The 23,297-nt window shown below is 36.0% G+C and overlaps 1 protein-coding gene and 1 long non-coding RNA gene across 2 annotated transcripts in view; one reads left to right on the top strand and one right to left on the bottom strand.

Moving 5' to 3' along the window:
- Window positions 1-23,297, bottom strand: part of Elk (Eag-like K[+] channel) — a 1,103,641-nt gene that overhangs the window by 712,702 nt on the left and 367,642 nt on the right. The gene's annotated exons all lie outside the window — the stretch shown is intronic.
- Window positions 15,527-15,952, top strand: LOC142241269 (uncharacterized). The gene is made up of 2 exons (XR_012723553.1): window positions 15,527-15,624; window positions 15,692-15,952. It is a non-coding gene; the product is annotated as an uncharacterized LOC142241269 (long non-coding RNA).

The following is a 23,297-nucleotide window of genomic DNA, read 5'->3' as shown; positions in this document are numbered from 1 at the left end:
AGTTTTTTTCCAAATAATCGTGAAACGTCTATATTTCATTGAAGATTTTAACAGAACGGCTATTATATCGTGTTTGAATGCCTTAGTGAAGAAGAATACGAAATTCCAATGGACACAACAATGTCAGGAAGCTTTCGAAACACTTAAGAACAAGTTGAATTGGCGGGATTAAAATTTTGCAATGCCCGATTTCGAGAAAGAATTATTAGGAATTCCCCAATGAATAAATCCAATTTTTCCATCCATATTTGTATATTTGTATTTATTGTGGTTACAGACCATCATCCTTTCGTTTCTTTGTTTACTCACAAGAACCCCAGTTCCAAATTAACCCGAATTAGACTACAACTGTCAGACTATGATTTTGAAATCGTATATAAGAAAGGAACGAATAATAAAAACGCAGATGCATTATTACGTATAAAGATAGACCCCGACACATTAAAATCAATGATACCTCAGGAGATAGATGAAAAAATTAAGAAATCGCTGGTGATAACGTGAGGGATGAAAAGGAAAATGTGCACAAATAAAGAGGATAGGAAGGAAGAGATGTCTTCTCATAATGAATCTGATCAACTCAAAGTTTGGGAATGTACATCTATTAAAGATATTAAACTCGCGAGAAAATTGAAATTTATTATAGATAAGTCGACTAAGAAATTGAATATTGATCATAATCATTCTGCAAACGAATCGCGCGTAAGATGTAGTGATAATCCCTATTACTTAGATAATCTTTGGGAGAAGCTATCATCTGAGTTAAACAGAATGAATATTAAAACTTTCGCACTAGAAAAAGGTGACGAAATATTTAAAATAATAAAGCGAAATTTAAAGAAAAAATGAATAATTACTTAAAGAATTATGACGTCAATATCCTACTATATCAAAAACCTCGAAAAATAACAAGTAATCCGGAACAATTAGAACTAATTAAATTATATCACGGTACACCATGCGGAGGTCATTTTGGAGTCAGAAAAACAATTTCAAAATTAAAACAAAAATATGTATGGAAGAATATGTCTAAAATGGTAAAAAATAATATGTGTCAGCTTGTGACTTATGCCAAAGAAACAAGCAAATCAAACACACAAAAGAACCGTTAATGAAAACGGATACACCAACAGACAGTTTCAGTGTAGTTGTCATTGACACAGTAGGCCCCTTACGTCCCTCAAACAATTATCGCTACATATTGACAATGCAATGTGAATTAACCAAGTATGTCATAGCCGCTCCTATGGAGACTAAAGAAGCCAAGTCAATATCAAAATGTTTGAATGAAACCCTAATTTTGCGATATGGGGTATTCAAAACTGTGAAATCCGATAGAGGCACTGAATTTGTGAACGATTTGATGAATGAAATGTGCAAATTATTACGGATCGAACAAAGATTTTCTACACCATATCACCACGAGACCTTGGGAACAGTCGAAAGAAACCATAGAGTTTTAAATGAATACTTTTTGTCTTTTCTAAATGACGATAATTGGAATGAGTGGATACCGTATTATGCATTCGCATATAACATAACACCACATATTGATACAGGATATTGACCATTCGAACTAATTTTTGGTAATTAACCGACAATACCAGGGGAAAACGTAACGAACACTGGAAAGGTTTATGACTTAGATAATTACGCAAACGAGCTGAAACTAAGACTGAAAATCTCTATTGAAAATGCCATGAAATTAGTAGAACAAGTGAAAATTAAGAGAAGCCAGAACTCTTTAACAAATACAAATAGGATAGACCTCAGAATAGGTGATTTTGTTTTAGTAAAAAAGGAAAACAGAAGAAAAAATCAGTCACTTTACCATGGTCCCTATAGAATATCAAATATAGACAATTTAAATGTAACACTACAAATAGATAATTAAGAAAAAATTGTACATAAAAATTTATTAAAAAAATACCAAAGTTAATCTTAATATTTCTAATATGTACATATTCTTTTTAAACTATATCACTTATCTAGCCACTTATATCAAGTATCACATATCAAAGAAAACTCTGCTAAGTAAAACACAAAATTGTAAACAAACCACTACAATACAACACAATAAATATAATATTACAAAATGTACCCAATTTGTTCTATGAAATATCCAAATTGTATACATTTCTCTTAAGGGCGAGGGTGTAGTGTGACCAAACACACATTCCACTTCTTCCCCCTTCATCAGCACTTACACATGCATTACTAATAGCATACGATACTCTATTTTGGATTCACTTGCATTTTCAGTGCATTCATATTTTGTTTTGTTGACGCAGGTCAGTCACACACTTGGTAGTGACTGAGTTGAATGCACTCAGTAGAGTTCCAATTAGATGTTGGTGGCATGTGACACTTTTCATTGGTTTAGAGTTTCCAGTTGGGATTGCATACATTGTTTTGTATGTAGGCCAAATGCTGGAACTCAGAATTGAGTCAAATGTCCACCAATAGGAATTAAGAATGACCTGCATTTCTTAGAAAGTAAAATTGAAGATAAATTTTATTTGAAAATATGTGCATGTGTTAGTGAGCTCCATAGTTTTAAACTCCAATTGTAATGTATGTATTAGTATAATTTCCACTCAATATTCAATAATTCTAAATCCAAAAATTTGTATAAAAAGAATGTATTTTTGAAAATAAAGTCAGAGAAAAATCTTACACAGAGCCAAAAACAAGCGGCTTTCATTTCTCTCTCTGTTGAGGTGGCACTGTATAGTGCCTGCGACAAAAACTTAGCTGGTCTAGTGGCGCTCTTAAGCGCCTGCCAAAAATCGGGAAGGTAGGGACTTAGGATCCTCAATCCAAATCCTTTTTCTTAATTTGTTTGAACGCCTGCCTATCACACGGCTAGCATTACACCGGTATCATCATATTGAACGATTCCCTATACCTATTCCAGTCAGCTTTCCTAACATTTGGCGGAAATATGGTCTTGGTGGTATGAACATCAAATTTGAAACGGATGTAGCGATGATCTGAGAAGCTGTGTTCACTTAAAACCTGCCACTCAGATATCATTTCATTCAGTTCTTGCGAGGCCAAGGTGACGTCCAAAACCTCTTGCCTTTAGAGGTTGGGGCATCTCCCTTATTGGAAACTACCAAATTAGTACGCAAAATAAACTCTAGAAGTGACTCTCCTCTTGTATTAATGTCACCACTTCCCCATATACTATGATGTGCATTTGCATCGCATCCCATAATAAGTTTTATCTATGTTTTCAATGACTCCTCAACTAAGGTGTTAACGGCACATAGAGGCATCTCCCTATCATGTCCCATGTAGACCGAAGATACCCAATATTTGCATTTGGCTATTTCTAAACTGGCAACGACAGTGTCTGTATTGCACATTGAAGGAAAGAAACAAGTTGAGCTCGTTTTTAGCAATTATACAGGCTCGATTTACATCATTACCAGTATACTGCAATAGTTTGAACCCCGGAGTACTTAATTCACATATTTTGTTTCTATAAATATATGGTTCTTGAATAAGAACTATATCTATGTCCCCTTTCATCAGGAGAACAACTAAGGTGTTAACGGCACATGGAGGCATCTCCCTATCATGTCCCATGTAGACCGAAGATACCCAATATTTGCATTTGGCTATTTCTAAACTGGCAACGACAGTGTCTGTATTGCACATTGAAGGAAAGAAACAAGTTGAGCTCGTTTTTAGCAATTATACAGGCTCGATTTACATAATTACCAGTATACTGCAATAGTTTGAACCCCGGAGTACTTAATTCACATATTTTGTTTCTATAAATATATGGTTCTTGAATAAGAACTATATCTATGTCCCCTTTCATTTCATTTCATTTCATGGTTTCAAAAGAACCATCGAGATTTTCAACAAGCGTCACATCAGCCGTTTCAATCGAGTCATCAAGAATGTCCTCTTCAGAGATCTCGGTGACTCTCGCTATAACCATGGGTTCAACTTTGGTGAGTTCTGAGGCAGTAGAAACCTCCTCTCGCATACGGTGTCTATCCCAGTCTGCATCTTTGGTATCTCCCTCGACTTTGCAAGAGGATCCGCTTATTTCTGATTCAGACAGAGGCTTGTCCATTTCTGAATCCTTTAGCTGATCGTTTTTATACACCTTCATTTGGATATAATGAAAGCCATATCATACACGGCCCTGAGACTTTGCTAGATGTGGCAAAGACTGAGTGTTCAATATAAACACTGCATGCCGTCTTGGTCCATCCACTTCATCCAAACGGCCAACCTTCCAATAGATTTAGGGTCAGAAGGGTTTGCAGGTATCCACGCATGTGCTAGGTCTAGCCGGTATGTCTTTCTTCTCGACTAACTCTAGAGCAGCTCCTTTCCAAACTTCACCAATTAGTATCAGAGCAGCTTTAAAACATTCTATAGACCTCTGGTCCTCAAATGCGACTAGCTTAAATCGTCCTTGATACCAACCAGCCTCTTGGTGTCGAGAATCTGGGCCGGGAAACTTTTCCAGCATCTGTGAGTAGACGCCAGACAAAGACGCCAGGCAGCTCATCCGGTGATCGTTCCATTTTTCCAGCCTCAAGAATTCCTTGACCCCATTTTAAGGAAACGCTTTGTTTAGTCGACAACGTGCTTGGGTCGACTGATCCTAATTTCTCTAGGATAAACAAAGCATTTCTGCGTTCCTTGAACCTCTTTCGTGAGGGATTACCTCCTTTTGATGCCGTTACCTTGGAAACGGTTCGACTTGTCACAGTGTCGCCACCTGTCGACCCGTCTACAGGTCGACTAATTGGGCCTAACACTTGGTCATTGCCCAAATGTATAATTCCAGTCGATACCCGTCCACTGGGCCCTGTAGTTAGCAACCCAGTGGATGTCTTTGAATTGCTCTGCATGGTGGCCTAATATCCCACCACACTTGAAATTCGTAGTAGGTACTTATTACGATGATTTTATCCGCTATTAAAAAACACGTCCGTTCCGTTCGACGGTTGAATGCTAACCGTTGTGATAGTTAATACCCCAATAAAAAGCGGATGGAAATGATGTGATAAAAGTGGTACCAAAATTAAAAGGTAACGTGAATCAATTTATTAATACCAAAAGGTAATGACCACATACCGCCTTTTTTCTATCAGTGTATTTGAAACAAAATAATTAAAAATATGAAAAAAGCGAGTTTTAAAAAATTGAATCAAAATAACTTCCTGTGTTGTTAAAATAGAGGACGTCTTTGGGAGGGCATTTTTGGAAGTGCTTTTAAAGTTGTGCCTTTAAAAGAGCTTCAGATTTTGTTTTGCTGGGTACAAATAATAATATAATAATGTCTTTGATATACCGATATTATTTTGTCGACTCCATTTAATACTGGTTAGGTTGAAAAAAAAGGATCGTGTTCAGGGCCGTCTTTAACCGTTTAGAGGCCTTGGACATATTAATATAATAGGGTCCATACGACTTTTACAGAACACTATTTTGTTATAATAAACAAGAAAAAATTGATAAACAAGGTTTTTATTGATACTCACATTAAGTGAATAGATAAATGTAATATTTGCCACAAACGTGACTCCCTTAGCATTCACAGTTTAGTGATTAAACATCTATGTAAGAATTCAATTTTATTAGAATTAAAGAAATTTCAGTTTATTAATTCTTTTGTAAAAAATACGAAAACTTAGGAGCAAAGGTAGAATTAAAAATTTGAAATAATAATCGATCGATGATTGATGGTACTTTAAACCGACAACTGTAACGATAAAACAAAATCGATTAGAATACGCGACAGAAAGAGCAGAGCAACTTTAAACGACTTACTGCATTTAAAATTTTTTACGACTCAATCATCTTTTTCTCATGGACAACAGAAGTTGGCGTTAGGGAGACTGGCATCAGGGTTGCCGCCTAATTTATGTCGTTTGAGGAGGAACCCTTCTAGATTTGAGACAGGCAAAATCGTTAGGTTAAAGTGGCAGCCCGATTAAGTATCAGGCTCACTTAGACTATTCAGTCCATTGTGATAAGGCAAAATCGTTAACCACTTCTTTAAATTCTATGCTTTTTAGCACATCACATCCCAGCAAAAAAATTAGTGCACAACTTTAAACGCACTGCCAAAAAATGTCCACCAAAGATGTTTTTTATTTTAACTAAAGGGTGATACGGTCAAAATTTGGTCAAGGGAAAACGCGTGTAAATCTATGAAATCATTTATTTAAAAAATCATTTAAATTTCTTTTTCAAATTCAATTAGTATAAAATTCAGGAAAAATATTCAGTTAGGCTTTCGCTTTTCCAAATCCGAATTGCCGGGCCTCACGCTTGACACCTGCCATCAGATTTTGTACAGCCACCTTGTCCACCTTCTTCGCCGCAGAAAGCCATTTTGCATTGAACTGCTGCTCGTCCTTTGAAGTTTTTTCGGTCTTCTTTAGGTTCCGCTTGACAATAGCCCAGTATTTCTCAATTGGGCGGAGCTCTGGCGTGTTGGGAGGGTTCTTGTCCTTGGGAACCACCTGCACGTTGTTGGTGGCGTACCACTCCATGGCCTTTTTACCGTAATGGCAAAATGCCAAATCGGGCCAAAACAGTATGGAACAACCGTGTTTCTTCAGGAAAGGCAGCAGACGTTTATTCAAACACTCTTTCACGTAAATTTCTTGGTTGACAATCCCGGAAGCTATGAAAATGCTGCTTTTCAAGCCACAGGTACAGATGGCTTGCCAAACCAGATATTTCTTTGCGAACTTTGACAGTTTTATGTGCTTGAAAATATCTGCTACGTTTCCCCTTCCTTTTGCCGTATAAAACTCCTGTCCCGAAGCTGCCTGTAGTCGGCTTTGACGTAGGTTTCGTCGTCCATTACCACGCAGTCAAACTTCGTCAGCATCGTCGTGTACAGCCCCCGGGATCGCGCTTTGGCCGTCGTATTTTGTTTATCATCGCGATTTGGAGTCACTACCTTCTTGTAAGTCGATAGTCCGGCTCGTTTTTTGGCTCCATGCACGGTTGTAGACGATACACCCAGCTTATTTGCGGCATCTCGGAGAGAGAGGTTAGGGTTTCGCTTGAAACTACCGGCAACTCTGTTTGTCGTCTCAGCGGCTTCCGGTTTTCGATTTCCCCCCGATCCAGACTTCCTGGCTGTCGACAAACGTTCCCCAAACACTTTAATTACATTTGTAACGGCAGATATGCTTCGGTAGGCGCAGCGAAGCCGTCCGGGTTACGCTAGTCGGTTATATATAAAAAGAGACAATGCAGCAGGTAATGCAAGAATTGAAACAAGCGTACTTGACGTTGGATACTGGTGCATCAAAGTCTATCATTAAATCTGATTTAGTAAAAGGAAAAGTTACACCACTGATTGGAGTCAGGCTAAGCACGGCTACAGGGGAACCCGCAACAGTATGTGGAAAGGTCGCCGTAAAGTTAACTATTGCTAACAAGACCGTTAATTATGAGTTCATAGTAGACGAAGTTATAATTGGAGCAGATTTTATGACTGCTTTTGTTTTCAACCTGGATATGGAGCGTCGTGTAATGACCTGGTGCGATATGTAATGTCCTTGCTAGGAATAGATGCAATTTTTTCTAAATTTTCTAAACATCGTAAAATATGTTTATAGAGTGGACTGCGGGAGCCATTTCCTTTGAGCTAGCATCTGCCGGGCGGGGGAGTTCGGTCCTTCTATAAACAAATCTTTTCTCATTACAATGATTATTTTAGACTCCCTTTTTTTTAAATAATTGAGAAATGGACCATAATAACTAGTCCTTCAGTGCCCTGGAGTTAGTTATAAAAAAATGTGATAAAAAACTAAATTTGACTGGTATCTACATGGGCCTACTTTGCCGTAATATCTCACTGCCACTTGCCACTTTACCACTCCACTTTACCCACTCCAACCATTGTCTTTCTGGTGGCATATTTCCCTTTAAAAGACCCCTAATCGACTTACCTCTTCATTTCTAAAGTTTCATTGGACAAGAAACCATCATAAAAAAATTCACCAATTATAATATAAATACAATCCATTTTATTCATATTTGAACTATATCTTTCTTCTTTCTACTAAAAACAAAAAACAAATCTAATGCGTTCGTTTTATATAGAAATTCATAGACGTCTTAATTTTTTTTATATTCGGATTCCCTAAAATTCATATTTTTGAATCATTATAATATATCCCTCAATGGGTTAATCTATACTAGAATTTTTTTCTTATTTACGTTACATTTCTTTCCAATCAAAACAACCAAAACAAAATCATGAATGAAATGCAAATAAGCTTAAATAAGTGTTATACTGATCTCTCTAGTGATCCATTTACGCGAGAGTAGTATTTGAGAGAGTAATACAGAGTGCAAGCAACTTTACTTACATTCTCTTACCGGCGTTTGCATTTATATTTATATTTGTTTTGATTGTTTTTGTTTTTCTTTAGTAATTTAAATGTGAGGAGAATGCCAGTGAAGGGGTGTTTATGATTTTGATAAATAATCAATTGACTTACCACCAGAACAGCAACACGAAGAAGGCCTCCTGCATGATGATGTTGATGATTAAATCTATGTGGGGAGCAATTTAATAACAGTAGCAATCATACAGATCAAGCTTGCATTAACTTTAAGTGTACTTGTAACTTATTGAGACAAATGTTAATGTTTTAAACTCGAGCAAATCCATCTACCCTTTATGAATTTTTACATTGGTATTTGGTGCATTTTTTACGATCGTGGTTTTAAGTAGTTTTAGTGTTTTTCATTTGTGTAGCATGTTGTTTTTTTTTCAGTCGAAGCGTATGTTGCGAGATTTTCTCTGTACGATCCGCTAACGATCCATGTGATATATAATTTAAGGAAATTTTTCCTTTGATTATGGTCTAAAGCATTCTGAGTATTTTTGTTCGTTTTGATGATAGGTCTGACCTGGCCTAGCAGTGATGTCAAAGCTTATATTGTAAGATTTTCTCTCTACGATTTGCCACTGATCCAGAGAGAAGACTTAACTAGGCTCCATAACTTTTGGGGAACAATAAAAATAATCGTTCTATGCGGCCACTGGTTTTATTGAAAATTTTTGGACTCGTGGAGTTCTCTGGATTTTAATATGCGATTTGGCGAGCGCATGAAACCGGTGATGTGCAGAAAAGTAGATAAATTCACATCAAGACAAAAAAAACCTATTACGCTACCCTGTGGGTAGCGTGTTCACTGAGTGTCTTTCTTTCGTGGATCTCTGGGCAGGTAGCTCCTGTATTCGCAATACTGGATTACGCCTTGCGGATTTTCCTAAACAGTAAAAGAAAGGGATTTGTATGACATCTACCACATTTCGAATTTTTTTGTATCCATACCCCTTTTCTGTATCTCACAAATAAAAAGCAAAAGTATTACACCCAGAAAAAAGTGTCTTCGAAACTAAAGGAAAAAATGTTCATCAATTTAGTTTAGTCATTTTATTTCCACTCAGTTAATATTTTGTGTGAAATAATAAAATTTACTTGTTTCAGTAAAAAAATCCTAAACTGAAAGCAGTTAGGAATTGTTCATTAACTAGAATAGGGCATGGAATTTTACTAATACTGTTTTCTTCGCTGGGTATAAGAATTTACTACTGAAAAAGAAAATTTTTATTCACTGATAACAAAGCATTCATAAAAATAAACAAAAACCGAACTAAAACCAAGTTTCCTCAAATTTAGTACAATTTCTTATAAAACGATAATACTGACTTCCGTTATTATAGAAAGCTTATCATACATACGAATAACACTTGGCATAGAAAAATATTTTAGTTCATTCGTACTAAGAAGTATTCAATCCTTTCAAAACTTAAGGAAACACACTTGTTAGAATATAGGAAAATTTCCTACATTTCTTTTATCTACACACAAAAAATTATCACCAAAATTTTTTCAATTAAACACTTAATTGAATTTGGAAACGGATTCAATTAATATGTTAATTGATTCAATTAATTATTTAATCAAATCCGAATAAAAACCAATTAAAAAAATGATTGATATTTGTTACGTCTCCAATTAAAATATTAATTGATTCAATCAATTTCTTAATCAATTCGGACGATTTAAGCTAGTCGCATTTGAGGACCAGAGGTCTATAGAATGTTTTAAAGCTGCTCTGATACTAATTGGTGAAGTTTGGGAAGGAGCTGCTCTAGAGTTAGTCGAGAAGAAAGACATACCGGCTAGACCTAGAGCACATGCCTGGATACCTGCAAACCCTTCTGACCCTGAATCTATTTTAAATAGACTGAAACGATGCAATCCAGATCTTCCAACAGCTGATTGGAAGGTTGGCCGTTTGGATGAAGTGGATGGACCAAGACGGCATGCAGTGTTTATATTGAACACTCAGTCTTTGCCACATCTGGCAAAGTCCCAGGGCCGTGTATGTTATGGCTTTCATTATATCCAAATGAAGGTGTATAAAAACGATCAGCTAAAGGATTCAGAAATGGACAAGCCTCTGTCTGAATCAGAAGTAAGCCGATCCTCTTGCGAAGTCGAGGGAGATACCAAAGTTGAAGACATGGATAGATACCGTATGCGTGAGGAGGCTTCTATTGCCTCAGAACTCACCAAAGTCGAACCTATGTTTATTGCGAGAGTCGCCGATATCTCTGAAGAGGACATTCTTGATGACTCGATTGAAGCGGCTGATGTGACGGTTGTTGAAAATCTCGATGGTCCTACGGATCCTCCAGATAAATCTTCATCATTGTAAGGCTGCATGTGCTGCCTTAAAAGTTCTCCTGATGAAAGGGGACATAGACATAGTTCTTATTCAAGAACCATATGTTTATAGAAACAAAATATGTGAATTAAGTACTCCGGGGTTCAAACTATTGCAGTATACTGGTAATGATGTAATTCGAGCCTGTATAATTGCTAAAAACGAGCTTAACTTGTTTCTGCTTCCTTCAATGTGCAATGCAGACACTGTCGTTGCCAATTTAGAAATAGCCAAATGCAAATATTGGGTATCTTCGGTCTATATGGGACATGACAGGGAGATGCCTCCATGTGCCGTTAAGACCTTAGTTGAGGAGTCACTGAAAACAAAGACGAAACTCATTATGGGATGCGATGCGAATGCGCATCATAGTATTTGGGGAAGTAGTGATACTAATGCAAGGGGAGAGTCGCTAATAGAGTTTATTTTGCGTACTAATCTGGTAGTTTGCAACAAGGGAGATGCCCCAACCTTTGTCACTAAAAACAGGCAAGAGGTTTTGGACATCACCTTGGCCTCGCAAGAACTGAATGAAATGATATCTGAGTGGCATGTTTTAAGTGAACACAGCTTCTCAGATCATCGCTACATCAGTTTCAAATTTGATGTTCATATCACCAAGACCACATTTTCGCCAAATGTTAGGAAAGCTGACTGGAATAGGTATAGGGAATCGTTCAATATGATGATACCGGAAATAACAGAGACAAATATGAGAAATGTGCAAGATATCGAACACGCAGTGGAGCGGATTACTAAGGCCTTCAACATCTCACTGAAAGCTGCATGCCCTAGAGGAAAGCCAAGGGGGAAACATCGACCACCATGGTGGTCTACGGAATTAAGTAATATGAGGAAATCCTGCAGGAAGCTCTTTAACAAGGCAAAGTCCACCAGAGCCCCTGAGGACTGGGACGCTTACAAGAGGAATCTGAGAGGATACAAGCGAGAACTGAGAAAGGCTCAGCATAACTCTTGGAATGACTACTGCAGCAGTATTGAGAATACGTCCGAGGCTTCCAGACTACGGAAGGTTCTAGCATCCACCAACTCCGCTCCAGGTTTCATTAAAACATCGGAGGGAAATTGGACAACGTCCAGTGAGGAGACGCTGGAGGTACTATTGGACACACATTTTCCTGGAAATCAGACGGTTGAACCATGTACTGGCGGTGCCACAGTTGCTCAGCGGTCGTTTCCTGTCGAGGAAATTGTATCGGAAACTAGAATAAGATGGGCGCTAAATAGCTTTGGACCATTCAAATCCCCCGGACCTGATGGAATTACTCCGGCGGAGTTACAAGCTGTAACTGACAAAATTATCCCCTGGTTGTCAGTGATATATAAAGGATGTATCAACTTATCATACATCCCAGGAAAGTGGAGGGAAACAAAAGTCGTTTTCATACCTAAAGCGGGAAAAGCCTCTCACTCGAGGGCGAAGGATTTCCGACCAATCAGCTTATCCTCATTCCTACTTAAGACTCTGGAGAGGATGATAGATTTTTATCTTAGAACTAGCATCGATTCAAGGTTGTTCTCGAAAGGACAGCATGCATACTCGAAGGGCAGGTCTACTGAGACCGCACTACATGAACTAGTCAGCTTTATTGAAAGCTCACTATCTGTCAAAGAATACACAATCGTGGCGTTTCTAGACATCGAAGGGGCGTTCAATAATGTCCATCCGAGCTCGATATTAAATGGACTGACAACTCTGAATGTTGATCCATGTATACTCAGGCTGTTAGACGAACTGCTAATGAAGAGACGTATTTCAGCCACACTAGGACAAGCAAACATACAAAGGTATGTGAACAGAGGCACTCCCCAAGGAGGAGTTCTATCACCTCTTCTTTGGAATGTTGCTATAAATAGCCTTCTGGTTACTCTAGAAAAAGAAAGGATAAAAGTGGTGGCATACGCAGATGATGTGGCTCTGGCAGTCAGGGGAAAATTCCCATCCACAATCAGAGATATTATTCAGAGGGCCCTCCGGATGACTGAGAAATGGGCGAAAGACAATGGTCTTGGGGTAAATCCTGCAAAGACAGAATTAGTCATGTACTGCAACGATCGCAAAACTCCCACGGTTAGGCCTATTTCCTTAGGGGGTATTGAAATTCCCTTTGGTGAATGTGCAAAATACCTTGGCGTTATTTTGGACAGGAAGCTGAACTTTAAGCTTAATATTGAAGAAAGGGCGAGAAAGGCAACTGTAGCTTTGTACTCGTGCAAAAAGGCAATAGGAAAAAAGTGGGGACTGAAACCAAAAATTGTGCATTGGCTATACACGGCAGTGGTTAGACCTATAATGCTATATGGTGTTGTAGTCTGGTGGCCGGCACTTCAGAAACCGACTTGTTTAGATAAAGTTCAGCGTATGGCGTGTTTGTGTATTTCAGGCGCATTCAGGAAGACAGGAACAAATTCCCTTAATGTCGTGCTGCATCTATTGCCTTTAGACATTTTGGCCAAACAGTCAGCTGCAACAACGGCTGTGCGGTTGCGCGAACTATCGCTGTGGTCGGAAAAAGGTTACGGTCACAGTTCTGTCCTCAAAATAATGCCAGATGTGCCTAACGTAGTGGATTACACTTTGGCGAGTCCACTTTTCGACAAGAAGTTTGAGACTCTAATCCCCAACAGTGAGGCGTGGTGCACACAGACCCCGGGGAATAAAGAATATATAGATTTCTACACTGATGGCTCCAAATTGGATGGACAAGTGGGGTTCGGAGTATATTCTAATGATCTGGAACTTCGAATAGCGAAAAGATTACCTAATCACTGTAGTGTTTTTCAGGCTGAAATATTAGCAATAAGAGAGGTGGCGAATTGGCTGAGAAGTAATGTTCCAAAAAATGTGGGCATTAATATATACTCAGACAGTCAACCTGCAATAAAATCCTTGGACTCTGTGTTCCTCAACTCGAAAACGGCCATCGACTGCCGCAAATCTCTCAATGAGATGGCTGAGCAGTACAATATTCACCTAATATGGGTGCCTGGCCATAGGAACATACCGGGGAACTGCGAAGCGGATGAGTTGGCAAGGCTAGGGACTACCTTACATATTCCAGGGGAACTAGAATTTGTTGGTATGCCCCTAGCTACCTGCAAGCTCATGCTACGTGAGAAGGCTGTTATGATGGCAAATGTTCGATGGGAGAATTGCAAGGGTTGTAACGACACCAAGCAAATATGGCCCCATTTCAACTTAAACCGCACACTAGATATGCTAATGTTCTCGAGACGTCAGATATCACTCCTGATATCTGCTATAACGGGTCGCTGCCTGATAGGCGATTTTGCAAAAACTATTGGCGCGAAGTATAATGACTATTGTATGAGCTGTCATGATGCGGAGGAAAAAGAATCAATTAAACACCTCTTGTGTGAGTGTCCTGCATTTTGTGTAAAGCGCAAGCAACTTTTAGGAGCATATAGCTTCAGATTACTGGCGGATCTGGAAAACGTTAACTTAAGCAGTCTGCTACTGTTTTTGGAACAATCTGGTTGGTTCAACAAAGAAAAATAATCAAGAAGGTTCAGCGGTTAAAACTAGAAGTGTCCATATGTAATAGGTACTTTTAGTTAATGTGGTATCACAATGGACTGAATAGTCTAAGTGAGCCTGAATCTTAATCGGGCTGCCACTTTAACCTAACCTAACCTTAATCAATTCGGAAATAATTTTCAATTACAAACGTGATTGAAATTTTTTCCGTTTCCAATTACACATGTGATTGATCCAATCACCTTTGTGATTGAAACTGAATAATTTTGAGCAATGGAAAGAGCGAAAAGAGAACAAGAGAATGGGTTTTTATTCAACAATGTATGATGGAGAGATCAGTCTGTGGAAGTAACTCGTAACGAACGGTTGGGTTTTTGTTTTTCGCGTAAATTGAAAAACATGATTGGCGACATTCTGTCTGCTGCATTCAAAATGTGTGCATAAATATTTTGAACGCAACAACAAATCATAGCAAAGGGTTGAAATAAATAAAGTGTGCAACAACAAACGGCCACGTGGTAAAGGTTTGAAAAAAATATATGACAGAACGCATTTGAAATTACCTGTGTTTGTGTTTTGTGGCATTGTAAAAATGGAAAACAATCTACGTTTATTGAAGGTAAGAAATTGTGAAATGTGAATACCGTTTTCCATTGAAGCCTGTTTACATTAAACGGACTAAAATAATATATTTTTTATTCATTTCTTTTAGTGACCAATTTTATTTCGTGAAATTGACCAATCAATCCCATCAACTCCATCATTTTTTCAAATATATAATAATATGTTTGCAATAAAAAAGTGGGTACCGTATTGATCTTTTAAAATTATAAATTTTTTTCACTCCTAGTTTTCTTAAAACCAAGAGCGGTATGGGTTTGGTGGAAGATTCACCTTGAAGTTGCGAAGTAGCGTTGGCATTAAATTGCATTTTTGTTTTACCTGCCTTTTTCAGTTTGCACCCAAGTAGAGAGCAGTATATCTGGTATATAAACTAATGAGCTGAATTATGTAATGGTAAAAGAGTTCTTTCTTTTGGATTTAAAAATATGAAAAATATCCGAAAATAATAAATATATGTATTTTCCATTTATATTTTTTTTTTATTTCCAGAATTTGCAAAGTATCATCAATATAATACCAAATATTACATTGCTTTCCCATTATTTTTGTCTTTGATTGGTTCAAATTTTAATAGACGATTTCAATGTGCGGAAATTTTGGAAAGGAATTGTTACTAAAATTAAATTACCGAGCTCCTTAATACACATTTTTATGATAAAAGACTACAACTGCAAAAGAAGATTATAAATCTGCAACCTGGAACTATGAATTGAACTTGATATTCTATGCAGGTAATGTTTAACAAAATTAACTTTTAATTGAACAAAATGAAATTCGAATTATTCTGTTTACTTTCAGAAAAACTAATTTAGCTTACAGGCTGCTGATTTATTGGAAATCTAGGCGCATCTACATATTAGAAGGAACATGCTAACACGGTTATTATTATAAGGAAGATAATGATTTATATAATTTATTTTTTCACCCTATAGTTGTTATTGATAGTAGTTGTATTTGTAAGTTATGTTAGAACAAAATACAAATGACAAGAACCAAAATTATCTGTCTATTGCATAATTCAAAAAATAATAAAATATTAAATATGTTTTATAAGAAACACATATTTTCTTTTATTTCAAAAGAAAAAAAAAAACTAAATACGATTTTGAGGTCGCAATATATAAATTTTTTGATCGAAATTTATAGCCAATTTCAATTAATTATTTAATTGAATGAATCAAATAGTTGATTGATTTTTGTCGCGAAATTAATTAAAATTTTAATTGATTCAATTAAAACTATGATTGAATTTTATGTTAAAAATCAATCACGTTTTTAATTGATTCAATCACACAATTAATTGATTCCGTGACAAAAGTCAATTAAATTTTTAATTAAAAATCGTGTTGGTTTTCAATCAAAATGGGTGATTGATACTATCATTTTCGTGATTGAAGACATTTCAATTAAAAAAATGATTGAATCCGCGATTTTCGTGATTGAAATCAAAAAATTTTTTTTTGTGTGTACCTGTAATCGATACCTGTCTTTGATGTAATCGATATGTTTGCGCGTGGGTTGTTTTTTAGCTGGAATCGCGTTTTTATGGTATACGGAGAGATTGTTAAAAAATAATATAGTAAAATAATATTATAAAAACAAATAAAATATATAAAATATTTGTTATTTTAAATTAGTGAGAAAAATTTTCGTTTTTTGAAATTGGTTTATAAAAAAGAAAACACCAGCAGAATAACAACCCCTTCATTCGAATTCATTTTGGAATCTTCAATTATCAGGTAATATTCAGTGACGCTAACCTTTTGTGAAAAAATTGGTTTTGGATTTTTTTGTTTATATTTGTAGGTATTGAAATTGTAAAAGGTGGACAAAATTGCTAGGCAGCAAATTATTCAAAGTGAAAGATACTACAAGAAGAAAAAATGTGTTTTAATATTTCAAGACCAGCTTCCGCATATCCAAATATTGATGAATGATATGACCAACACGTCCCTTTGATATCTTTAAGGCCTCTGCTATCTCGATCAACTTCATTTTACGGTCATTCAAAATCATTTTGTGGATTTTTTTGATGTTTTCGTCGGTAACCACCTCTTTCGGGCATCCACCGCGTTCACCGTCCTCCGTACTTATTTCACCACACTTGAATTTTGCATACCAATTAATTATTGTTGATTTCCCTGGGGCAGAGTCCGGAAACTCATTATCAAGCCAAGTTTTTGCTTCCACCGTATTTTTCCCTTCAGAAAACAGTATTTTATCAAAACACAAAATTCCTTTTTTTTCCATTTTTTCACAATAACAAAAGTTGCTTCACAAAAGACGCTCTATCTCACAAACTAATTGACTTACAGACGTCAAATTTTGACACCAATCATTTGAAGGTTGGTACTATATAAAAATAATATGCATTTAATACTAGCGACGCCATCTATGTTGTGTGTCCGACCGGGGACTTATCAGCCAATCTGTTATCAACATTTGTGAAAAAATTGGGTTTGGATTTTTTTGTTTATATTTGTAGGTATTGAAATTGTAAAAGGTGGACAAAATTGCTAGGCAGCAAATTATTCAAAGTGAAAGGTACTACAAGAAGAAAAAATGTGTTTTAATATTTCAAGACCAGTCGATGCTGTTGATTCTAAATAAATATATTTAATATATATTAATAAAAATGTCTTTAATTGAAGAAAAAAATGCTTATATAAATACATAAAATTGTATTTAAAAACGAAGGTAAGCAGATCTAAATTTGAAGTAAAAGGTTTACCACAAATATGTAAGATTTGTCCAAATGGATGAAAAAAGTTCAATAAAATCATTCCATATATGAATTCAATTCAGTTAATTTTTTTCATTCTGTAGTATAGTGGTACATAAATATAGGAAAATGTTAACTAATATACGGAATGCATTCTACGTAATTTCTACGAAAATCACATCATTCAAATAAATAAAAATGTCTTTGGCGCTATACGAAGTTGAACTTTCTTCACAGTGAGTTCATTTTAACTTAAAGAAGGGGTCACTTTTTTCTGGGTGTATGGTCAAAATCCAATAAGGGGGTTTCTTTCCCATTCACTGATGATTCTCCAGGTCCGAAGACATCTGAGATTTTTCTTGACTTTGGACTTAGATTTCAAGGTTCTTGAGATCTCAGAGATTTTTCGCGATTTTCTCCTTCCTTTGAGTAACACTTTTCGCTTCGTGGTCGACAAAAAATGGAAAGTTGTGAAGTTGGTTCCAAACTATTTACACCAGTTAAAAATGTCAAAACCAAATGTTGGCATTGTTGCCAATCGTTTGGACCATGAAAAGTCGTATCAAGGAACACAACTTCTGCCTTGCAAAAAAAAATATAATTCCAGACTTTCTCTCGCAGGAATAGTACGGCTAAACTGTATCTTAAATATTTCATTAGTAACAGAAATATTTACTAAATTTCCTACAAATGTTTTTTTTGGTCCTAACAATATCCGTCAGAAAAAAAATTCCGGTTATATGTCTCAGCGATTTCACAATCCATTTCTTGTGTCTTATCATATGGTGGTAAATATGAGTAACCAGTATGGTAGAATATCTGGTTAAAATAGACTCGCTACAAAAGAGAGAGAAATTCGTTACATAGTTGATCTGTTAGCAGAAATAATTGCTGAAACACGAATATTGGTAAAAACAATTGATGTTTATTCAAACTAAGTTACAAACAAAAAAACTAAACTGAGAAATATAAGATATGAATGAAACAGAATTCAAATATTGTGATTTAAAATCACAGTAAGCTATGACATACAATAAAATACACAACTAGATATATTTGTGAGCAATAACAAATATTCAAAAGAAAAAATTATCAATACAAACACGCAGTAGCCATTGCCTTCTTTCCAAGTAGTTTTCAATACTTATTTCCAACACCGTCCCTTAGTGAAAACTCCTTAATTCCACGTTTCACAATTATATAACTATGCGCTGATGGCTTAAGATTCTTAGTCAATATATCTGCAGTATTTTCTGTTGACGGTATATAGTCAAACTAATATCTCCTCGTTCGTAAACTTCTCTTACATGATGGACTTACATGCTTACTCCGCGCATGATATACTGGATTACGTACAAGTTGTTGAGAGCTAAGATTGTCTCCATATATATTCGTAGCTGTATGTTTTATATTTAGAAATCCTAGTTCCTTAAACAAATTTCTCGAATAGATTGCTTCCTTAGTAGCAGCAGATATCGCCATGTACTCAGCTTCTGTACTGCTTAATGCGACTGTCTCTTGTTTTTTAGATTCATACGAAATTGCCGCACCAGCTAGAATAAATGTATATCCAGTTTATGACTTTCTATCATCGCCACAACCAGCCCAATCAGCATCCGCAAACCCATATATTTTTTCACCAGTATATTTAAAATAAAGCTTATATTCCGTTGTATTTGCCAGGTATCTCAGAATATGTTTAGCTCCCTGCAAATGTTCAACATGTGGATTTGTATTGAATTGGGACAACTTGTTAACAGCATGAAGTATATCAGGGCGATACAAATGGCGATGTACATTAATGAACCGATAAGAGATTGGTACATTGTTTTATCAACTTTTTGGCAATTTGAACAATCGTTCCATTTTTTAAAATTTGAACCTGGGTCTAAAGGAGTTTTACATCTTCTTGTGTCTTGCATGTTGTTTTGTTTCAATAAATTCATTATCATTTTCGTTTGGGACAAATATATAGGACCAGTGGATTCTTTCCTATCAACTTCCATCCCCAGGAAATAATTTACTGGACCCTTGTCAACGATATCAAATTCTCGTGCTATGGATGTCTTTATAAATTGCATAGTATTTTCATTAGAGCAAAATAAAAGTAAATCATCTACGTAAATAACTCTGATATTGAACTCATTCTTTCTGTTCATAACGTACGTACATTGATCAACTATGCAGCGACTAAATCCAATTCCTTTAACTGCGTCCAATTTTTCGTTCCATTTGCGCCCAGACTGCTTTAGTCCATAAATTGATTTTTTAAGTTTGCACACTTTTTGGGGATGTTCGGGATCAATCAATCCTTCAGGTTGACACATGTATATATTTTCATCTAACTCTCCATTTAAATATGCCGTAGTAACGTCCATGTGATGCACTAATAACTTATTTTCTACGGCTAAAGCCAACATTGTTCTAATAGTCGAATATCTTGTAACTGGCGAAAATGTTTCGGTATAATTAACTCCATATTTTTGACCACAACCCTTCGCAACAAGACGTGCCTTATATCGCTCTACATTTCCATTCCTGTCCTCTTTGATTGCAAATACCCATTTGTTCTTAAGTATCGTTTCAGTAGCAGGTTTATCTACTAATTCCCAAGTATTCTTTGAAATTAGTAATTCATACTCATTCTTCATAGCTTGTGCCCACTTGTTACTATTAACTCCAGACAAAGCTTCTGTAACATTTTGCGGTATTTTTACCTCGTTATTTAGCGCAATCTGTAGTTGGTTTGAGGAAATAAATTTTCCAGATCTTAACATTTTACCATCAACTTTATTTGTATTTTCACTATTTCCACCACATAACTGTTGAGCCTCCAACTCCACCTCAATGTTCGCTGCATCCCCTATTAATGATTGTGTTGTACTTTTATCTTCTGTTCCTATTTCTTGATTTCTTTTAATAAAATGTTCAACGTTTACCACGTCACTCCCACGATTTTCTGCTACATCTTGAGGGAAAATGCTATAATCAGTACTCATCATATCAACTGAACTCTCTATAAATTTAACGTCACGGCTTCTAAAAAGTTTATTGGTTTTTAAATTAAACAGGCGATAAGCTTTTGATTCATTTGAGTAACCTGTTAACACACACTCAATTCCTTTCGGGGAAAATTTAGACTTGCCAGGCCTTTTATCAAGCATGACAACTTTGCAACCACAAACTTTCAAATGCGATACAGAGGGTTTCATGCCGCTCCATAACTCGATAGGAGTTTTATCGCCTAACGATTTGGATGGGCTCCGATTTCTTAAGTACATAGCAGTGCCTAGTGCTTCTCCCCATAGATTCTCATTTAAGTTGGACTGAATTAGCATGCAGCGAGCCATCTCTACAACTGTACGATTTGCCCTCTCCGCAACTCCATTTTGCTGAGGTGTGTACTCTACCAAAAATTGCCTTTTGATGCCCAAGTTTTTTAGATTAACAGAAAATTCTTTGCTCAAGTATTCTGGTCCATTGTCACTTCTTATGACCTTAAGTTTCTTGGATGTTTGTCTTTCAGCTGTGGATATAAAATCCTGGAATGCATTGTAGACTTCGTTTTTATGTTTCATAAAATATACAAACATCATTCTAGTAAAATCACCTATAAATAGAACGAAATATCTAGATCCGCCAGCAGATGTCACTCTCATAGGTCCACAGACATCCCTGCGAACCAACTCGAGACACTCTTTCGCACGATATATTGATGCTTTCGGAAAAGGTTGAACATAAATCTTTGCTTTTAAACACGTCTCGCAAGTAAAATTTTTTGGGGCACTTCCCAAATGCATGCCGTGTACCATCCCCTTATTCGATAATTCAACCATACTTTGAATATTAAGATGGCCCAATTTTTGATGCCATTTCATGAAATTGTCCTTCGAACACATAATATAAATTTGTTGAATTTTTTTATTTTTACAAATATATAGCTGACCACTTTTTGTGCCAGTCAGTATAACCTTGTTCATTTGATTTCTAATCTCAACCTTATTTTTAAGAAATGTTGCAATTTGATTCTCTTCAGACAACTTTGAAATACTGATGAAATTGTATTTTATTTTTGGAACGAAAAGTACGTCCTTCAAAACAAGGTCTTCTCCATTCTGAGTGGAGATATTTACATCACAAATGCCTTCAGAGAAAATGTAGTATCCTCCTGCCAGCTCAATGCGTTCTTTATGAGCACGAAACTTAACAACATTTTTTCGAGTGCAGCACATATGACAAGTTGCGCCACTATCAAATACCCAATTGACATCCGAAAGATTATGAATATATTGTCCGTGGAGCATGGCATTTGATTTATATGTATTCTTACAGCATTCGCGAGCGATGTGGCCGATTTTCCCACATTTGAAGCATTTAAAATTCTTATACTTATTCTCACCTGTGCACTTTTTGCAGTGTTCTTGTTTGCTTTTTGACATAAATATTTGTGCATTTTCCTCAACGCCAATTGTAGAATTTTTCCTTTCAAATTCTTCTAAAAGTTTGTTGTTTAGAATATCAAGCGACGGCAAAACATCTCTCGATTCCATTGCAACTACGAAATTTTCGTAGTCCTCCGGTAAGCTGCTAAGCATTATAATTACCAATAATTCATCAGGAACAAAAATATCGACTTCTTGAAGCTTTCCAACGATATCATTAAATTGCATTTGATGATCATACATTGGATGTCCTGTTCTCATCTTTGTTGATAGCAACTTTCGAAATAGTAAAACTTTCCTCGATGGTCCTCTAGATTGACATTTTTGTTCAAGTTTCATCCATGCTTCTCTAGATGTTTGGCAATTTTTAACTACACCCAATTGGTCACTTTTGATACATAAATATATCGATGACAACGCCTTTTGGTCTTGTTTGCTCCATGCCTGCAATTCTTCTTTTTGTTCCGGCTTAATAATTTCTCCTGATACATATCCCAAAAGATCCGTATGGATTAAAAGGCTTTTCATATGTAAACGCCATCCATCATAATTTCCTTCTTCCAATTTATCGATATTAAACGCTGACGCCATTATACACTTTTTTATTTGGCTCAATTTTCAAGGCAAGGGGCCCATAACCTTTGTTAGCAGAAATAATTGATGAAACACGAATATTTGTAAAAACAATTGATGTTTATTCAAACTAAGTTACAAACAAAAAACTAAACTGAGAAATATAAGATATGAATGAATCAGAATTCAAATATTGTCATTTAAAATCACAGTAAGCTATGACATACAATAAAAAAAAAAACAACTATATATATTTGTGAGCAATAACAAATATTCAAAAGAAAAATTTATCAATACAATCACGCAGTAGCCATTGCCTTCTTTCCAAGTAGTTTTCAATACTTATTTCCAACATGATCACCTGCACAGTCTCTACACGCAAAAAAATAATTCTTTCCTCCCAAACGAAATTTTAGACAAACAAAGTTCGTTTCTCATTTGCTTTTCGCTGTAAGGAAGTGTATTTGGAAGAAAAGTATATACTTTTTGTGATAAACGTTTATTCTTTTCCAGGATGTAAAAACAATTTCATAAAGACTAACTCAAAAAAAAAATTTTTTTCTGGCTAATTGCATTTTCCCTCACATCTTTCTCACTTCCACGAAGATTTTTAGTTCTTAACACCTTTTTCTGTAATACAAACAATGTAGAAGAAATTATACGATTT

This window comes from Haematobia irritans, chromosome 5 (assembly GCF_050003625.1).
Source record: "Haematobia irritans isolate KBUSLIRL chromosome 5, ASM5000362v1, whole genome shotgun sequence".
Lineage (NCBI taxonomy): Eukaryota > Metazoa > Arthropoda > Insecta > Diptera > Muscidae > Haematobia > Haematobia irritans.
This window is presented reverse-complemented; position numbering and strand designations above follow the sequence as displayed.